The sequence below is a fragment of the Capsicum annuum genome, chromosome 8, assembly GCF_002878395.1.
Source record: "Capsicum annuum cultivar UCD-10X-F1 chromosome 8, UCD10Xv1.1, whole genome shotgun sequence".
NCBI lineage: Eukaryota > Viridiplantae > Streptophyta > Magnoliopsida > Solanales > Solanaceae > Capsicum > Capsicum annuum.
Genome location: NC_061118.1, coordinates 128319630 through 128326810, shown reverse-complemented (window position 1 = coordinate 128326810; position 7181 = coordinate 128319630). Strand labels below are relative to the sequence as shown.

Here is a 7181-nt window from a genome sequence, read left to right as displayed (position 1 = left end):
GTGACTAATAGTATTCACAAGCCCAATCCAAGTGGTCAATTTGAATTGAAGAAGAATATGGTGCAATTGTTGAATTCAGTAGGGCACTTCTCTGGTCTTTCACATGAAGACACACAACAGCACATATAGACCTTCCTGGAAATAAGTGATACTTACATTCTAAAAGGGGTAATTTCTGATTATGTCAGATTGACACTCTTCTCTTTTTCTCTAATTGGGGAAGCAAAATAGTAGTTACATACTGAATCACTGCTCTCCATAACTTCATGGAAAGTTCTAGATTGGAAGTTCCTTATTTGATTCTTTCTATTAGGGAAGATTACTCGTTTGAGAAGTGAAATTCTGAGTTTTAGACAGAAAGAAGGAGAGAATCTTTACAAAGCTTGGGAGAGATGTAAGGGTATGCTCAGAAATTACCCTCACCATCATCAGTCTAATGATGTTCTTATTTATACTTTTATTGAGGGGTTGGATCCAAATACGAAGATTCTCTTGGATTCAGCAGCAGGTGGGCAGGCTCTTGAAAAGACTTATGAGTAATTGTACACATTACTAAATAGGATTTCACAAGGGAATCCTGATTGGCATACATATTCAAAGAGTTCTCCTAAGAAGGTTGCAGGGGTATTGGAGGTAGACTAGTTTACTACATTAAAGGCACAGAATTGCAATAATCCAAAATCACATGATCACTCAGCTTAATAACATTAAGTTGAGGATTCCACGAGTAGCAGCTATAGCTAATGCAATCCAACAGGCAACTTCCTGGAGTGAGATTTATGGAAGTAGCAAGCATGTAGCAGACGCTTATACGGCTTATCCAGATTTTGTCAACTATGTAGGGAATGTGAATCATTAGAGATAGAAGAATTTTTGTAATACGTATAATCCCAACTGAAGGAACCATCCCAATTTCTCATGGGTGGAAATTATGCACAGAATACTAATCAGTATAAGGGGCCAATGTAGAAAAATCAACACCAGTTCAGAATAATCAGGCTATTGCTCAAGCTATTAATATAAAGGAGATGATGAAGCAGCTTTTAGGTCAACAAGTGCAATTTGCAACAGAAGTGAAGACTCAACAAGTGTCATTTGTAGCAGAGTTGAAGAGTCAACAATTTTTTACAAGAAATCTAGAATTGCAACTTAGTCATATTGAAGAAGCACGGAATACAAGACCTCAAGGAGATTTACTTAGTGATATAGAGGCGAATCTAAAGCAGGTAAATACAGTGACAACAAAGAGTGGGTTGTAGTTAAAAGAGGCAGTATCTGAGCAGGATAGTCCTACAACCACTGATAATGATCCTAAGGTTAATAAAGAGAAAGTGGTAGAAGAAAAAGCTGCAAGTAATCAAACTCATAAGGAAAAGAAGACTCTACCTCTATCATTCCCTCAAAGACAAAGAAAGCATCAAAAGGTGGTAAGTTACAAGAAATTTTTTGATCTTCTGAAGCCGGTTCAAGTAAATCTTCCTCTTGTAGATATTCTACAGAGTGTTCTACAATATGCAAAGTACCTGAGGGATATAGTGGTGAACAAGAACTGGTTGACCGAGGATGCTACAGTTACACTTACTGAGGATTGCACATCCAAGATTCAAAATAAACTTCCCACGAAGTTAAAGGATCCAGGTAGTTTCACATTGTAGATCACTATAGGGAAGACCATTAGTGCTTATGGATTGTGTGACTTGGGGGCAAGCATAAATCTTATGCCCACAGCTTGGTACCAGAAGATGGGTCTTGGAAGTCCCAAACCCACTACTATTATTTTGCAGTTGGCAGATAGGTCCCTTATTAGGAATGAAGGTATTATCGAAGATGTCTTAGTGCAAGTGGGATCCTTAATCTTTCTGGTGGACTTTGTAATTCTTGACTTTGAAGTTGATCCTATTGTTCCATTTATTTTGGGACGAACTTTCCTAGCAATAGGATAGTTATTAATTAATGTTGCAGTAGGGAAGAGAACAATGAGAGTGAATGATAAAGTAGAGGTTTTTGATATATATAAGGCACTAAAATTTCCAGCTATATATGAGGAGTTGTCTGTTATATCCATTATAGATCTTAAGTCTGATCAGAGGTTGTTATTGTTAGATGATCCATTATAGCAAGCTTTGGTGGTTTTTGATCTTTATAGATTTGTGATGGCATTAGCATTAATTCAAGTCATGAATTTAGCGGTCATTAAAACAAGAAAATTGCCTTTTGAGCCATTGAATAGGCTAATTGGTCCATCCCCCAAAGCTTTAATTAATGAAGATCCAAAATTGGAGCTTAAGGTTCTTCCTCCTCACTTGAAATATGTTTACCTTGGTGAAAATGATACCTTGCCTGTTATTTTGTCTGCAAGATAATCTGATATATAGGTAAATGAAGCAATGACAGTCCTAAAAAGGAGGAAGAAGGCAATCGGGTGGCAGATGTCTGACATTACATGGATAAATCCAGCTTTTTTCATATACAAGATACACATGGAAGAATGTTTCAAACCAAGGATGCAGCAACAACATAGGTTGAACCCAGTGATGAAGGACGTGGTGCGAAAAGAGGTCATTAAGAGGCTCGATAATGGGATTGTTTATCCAATTTCAAAATCAAGTGAGTAAGCCCAATACATTATGTCCCAAAGAAAGGTGGGATTACTGTGGTTACTAATGAAGCAAATGAGCTAATTTCCACTCGCATAGTGACTGGATAAAGAATCTGTATTTACTACCGAATGCTAAATGAAGACACAAAAAAGAACCACTATCCTATCCCTTTCATTAATCAGATGTTGGATAGGTTGGTAGGGCAGGAGTATTACTATTTTCTTTATGGTTACTCAGGTTATAATAAGATCACCATTTCTCCCGAGGGCCAAGAAAAGACGACTTTACTTGCCTGTATGGTACTTATACATTTAGGCGCTTGCCTTTTGGCCTCTGTAATGCACCTGCAACTTTTCAGAGATGCATGATGGCAATACTCTACAACATGGTTGAAGAATTTATTGAGGTATTTATGGATGAATTCTCTATTTATGGTGATTCATTTAATAAATTCTTGCATATTATAGATCGAGTCCTAGCTCAATGTGAAGAGACAAATTTGGTGCTGAACTAGGAAAAATACCACTTTTTGGTGAAGGAAGGAATAGTCCTTGGCCATAAGTGTAATGTAGAGGACTTGAAGTAGATCGAGCCAAAATTAAAGTGATTGAAAAGCTGCCACATCTAGTCACAGTAAAGAGAGTGCGAAGTTTCTTGGGGAATGTAGGTTTATATATTTGTTTTATTCAACACTTTTTGAAGATTGCAAGCCTGATTTGTAAATTGTTAGAAAAAGAGGCCAAGTTTGATTTTGGGGCGGATTGTCAAGAAGCCTTTGGGAAGCTGAAAAAGAAGCTGGTAGAAGCTCCTATTTTGATTTCTGTAGATTGGGAGTTGCCATTTAAATTGATGTGTGAAGTGAGTGATGTGGCTGTAGGAGTTGGTTTGGGGAAAAGAAAAGACAAGGTATTTTGCTCTATTTACTATGCTAGTAAAGTCTTAAACGATGCCCAAATGAATTATATAGTCACTGAAAAGGAGATATTAGTGGTAGTTTATGCATTTGATAAATTTAGAGCGTACTTGGTGGGCATAAAAGTTACTGTTCATATAGAACATGCGACCATCAAGTATATCTTCAATAAAAATGATGCAAAGCCTAGATTGATTTGGTGGATTTTATTACTGCAAGAGTTTGACTTGGAGATTAGTGTTCTAAAAGGAGTAGAAAATTAAGTTGTAGACCATTTGTCAAGGTTAGAGAATCATAACCATATTGTTAATGACTTTCTCTACATTTGAGAGAAATTTCTGAATGAAAAGATATTGTCTATAAAGGAGTGTGAAGTTACTTGTTATACGGACATTGTGAATTTATTGGCAAGTGACTTTTTCCCTCCTGAAAGTACAATTCAATAGAGGAAGAAACTGCGTTATGATTCTCATGCTTTTATATGGGACGGGCCATATCTTTTTAAGAAGGGTCAGGATGGTATTATACGAAGATGTGTTCCGTAAGCTGAATTCACATAAGTGTTATAAAGTGTCATTCATCCCCTTATGGTATACATCATGGAGGTGAGAGAAAATCTCAAAAAGTGTTGCAATCTGGTTTCTTTTATCCAATATTATTTTGAGATGCCTTAGCTTTTGTAAAAAGTTGTGATCAATGCCAAAGGTTAGGTATAATTTCAAGGTGTCATGAGATGCCCCTAAATAACATCCTTAAAGTGGAAGTATTTGATGTTTGGGGGATTGATTTTATGGGACCATTCCCACCATCAAATGGTATTTTATACATCTGAGTGGCAGTTAATTACGTATCTAGATGGGTGAAAGCTACAGCTTGTCCTACTAATGATGCAAGAGTAGTCCTGAAGTTCATGCAAAAGCAAATATTTTCTCATTTTGGCACTCTAAGAGCTATAATTAGTGATGGAGGTATGCACTTTGTTAACACTTAATTTAAAAATCTGTTAGCTAAATATGGTTTTAGGCACAAGGTGGCCACTGCGTATCATCCACAAATAAGTGGTCAAGTTGAGATGTCCAACTGAGAGATGAAGCAAGTACTGCAAAAGATGGTTAATGGGCAATGAATGAATTGGGCCAAAAATCTAGATGATGTATTGTGTTCGTACTGTACAGCTTATAAGACGCCTATTTGTACCTCTCCATATCATTTGGTTTATGTACAAGCCTATTATTTACCTATAGAGATGGAACATCTAGATTATTGGGTCATTAAAAAGTTGAATCTTGAGATGAAGGCCATAGGAGAGAAGATATTATTGTAGCTTATTGAATTAGATGAATTTCATCTAAATGCTTATAAGAACGCAAAACTGTATAAGGAGAAAACAAAGATATGGCATGACAGGCAAATTCAGGACAGAGTGTTTGAACTAGACAACTTATGTTGCTATTCAATTCTAGGTTAAAGTTATTTTTGGGTAAATTGTGGTCTAAGTTTTCTGGGTCTTTAGATTTAGTACAAACAATGCCTCATCAAGCGGTTGAACTATGGAACAAAGAGAAGACTGAGAAGTTTTTGGTGAATGGACAAAGTGTGAAGCATTATTGGGCTGATCATGGAGACAAGCACAATGGTTCCATCACTTTTGCTGATGAGTGAGACTAAGTTGAGTCATACCATGATGTAAAATAAGGCGCTATGTGGGAAGCAACCCACAAATTGTAATGTAACAGGTAGTTTCATTTTTAGTTCTTAAAGATAAAAAGAAAAATACAAAAAGATGAGTCATGCAACGACTGAAAATAAGGCGCTTGGTGGGAGGCAACCCACTTTTTCTTACGTAATTAGATTGTTTTTGGTTTATGGGCAAGAGTGAGAAATTTGGTGGAGATAGAGAAGATTAAAAGTGGGTGAATAATGATCTCTAAGTAAGTTAAAGAGGTGAAAGAGGTAAGGGGGAAGAATAGAGTCCCTAAAATGGGAAAAATTTTGCCTTAGAAAATTTTTTGGATACAATTTCCAGTGGATCGATGCTAAGTTAATCTGTCGCATCTATGTGCATCATTACCACACTTAGACAAATTTTTGAAGGTTAGTTCCAGTGAACCGACATGATGTCAATGTGTCGCGTCACTGCTGACAGCACGTTATACATCGCACCGCGTCGGAGGTCATCCAAGTAACACTTAGAATAAATTGTTGATGCAATTTCCAGTGCAATGACATGGACTCAATGCATCGCTTCACTTTTTTTACGCAATTTTTGACGTTTTGCATCACCATTGCCTTTCTGTATAAAGTTAACCCTAATCAAATCCCACCTGTCTCTCCTTTATATAAACATCATTCCTCTAATTTTTCTCTTCCAATACTAAACCTAGCCGCCGCCGCCCTTAAACCCTCAAACCTAAAGAAAATTTTCCCTAATTGGTGTCCTTCTTTGGCACTAACAACAAAATTCAAACTTCATCTTCATCTTTTCAACCAAGACTGAGGTAAGTCTTTACTTTTTTTTTATGGATTCAAGTTCACTACATGATGACATGAGTTGGTTTGATTATAATTTATGATATAAAATTGGCATGAAAAAGAATTAAATGTCTAATGTATTGAACTTAGATTACTTAAAAGTTATAGACTAAATTTTGGGCTTCAACTGAATGTTAATTCAAAAATATCATTGGGTAGCATGTGGGTATGATGATATGTTTCTATGGTTTTGTGCTCTACTAGCTCTCGCACGTCCAATTTTGCGGTTTATGTTGATTTGGGATGAAAATTAATTTTTGGTTGACTTGAATTGGTTAAACTAATGATCTAAAATCTAAATTGATAGATACTTGACTTATTTTGTATGGTTATTCAGCATGGTAGGGTAGTGTCCTATGCTTCTAGGAAGTTGAAAGTTAATGAGAAGAATTATCCAAGTCATGACTTGGAGTTGTTGGTTATGGTGTTCGCATTGAATATTTGAAGTCACTATTTGTATGGAGTCCATGTAAACAGTTTTATGATTATAAGAGCCTTCAATATTTGTTCACCCAAAAGGAGTTGAATCTCAAGCAAAGGAGATGGCTTGAGTTGCTGAAAGATTACAACATGAGTCTCCACTGCCACCCAGGTAAAGCTAATGTGGTTGCCAATGCTCTTAACAGGTTATCCATGGGGATTCTAGCTCATGTGGATAAGGAAAATCGGGCATTGATGAAAGATATTCACTATTTAGAAAACCTTGGATTTTATCTCTTATACTCTGGGGATGGTAATGCGTTTGTGGAAGACATGGCGAAGCTATCCTTTGTTGCTAAAATAAAGGAGAAGTAAGTACTGGATTCTTCCTTTATGAAGATTAAGGGTGATATGTGATGGACAAAGGTTATAATTTTTGAGATTGATGGCGATGGTATCTTGAGGTACTAAGACAGATTATGTGTTCCCGACATAGTTGGATTGCGATAAAGGATCTTGGTTAAGGCTCAGGAATCGCTTTATACTATTCATCCTGGTTCGACGAAGATGTATCATGATCTTATAGAGATTTATTGATGGAATAATATGAAGTGATATGTGACAATTTTTGTGGACAAATGCATGGTGTGACAGCAAGTGAAGGTTAAGCACTTGAGGCTCGGAGGGTTGTATAAAGAGATTGAGTTGCCTATATT

General features: G+C 36.5%; 1 non-coding gene across 1 annotated transcript; it reads right to left on the bottom strand.

Moving 5' to 3' along the window:
• Positions 1 to 324: 324 nt before the first annotated feature.
• LOC124886768 lies at positions 325 to 431 on the bottom strand. Its single transcript, XR_007044179.1, has one exon. It is a non-coding gene; the product is annotated as a small nucleolar RNA R71 (small nucleolar RNA).
• Between the last annotated feature and the right edge of the window lie 6750 nt (positions 432 to 7181).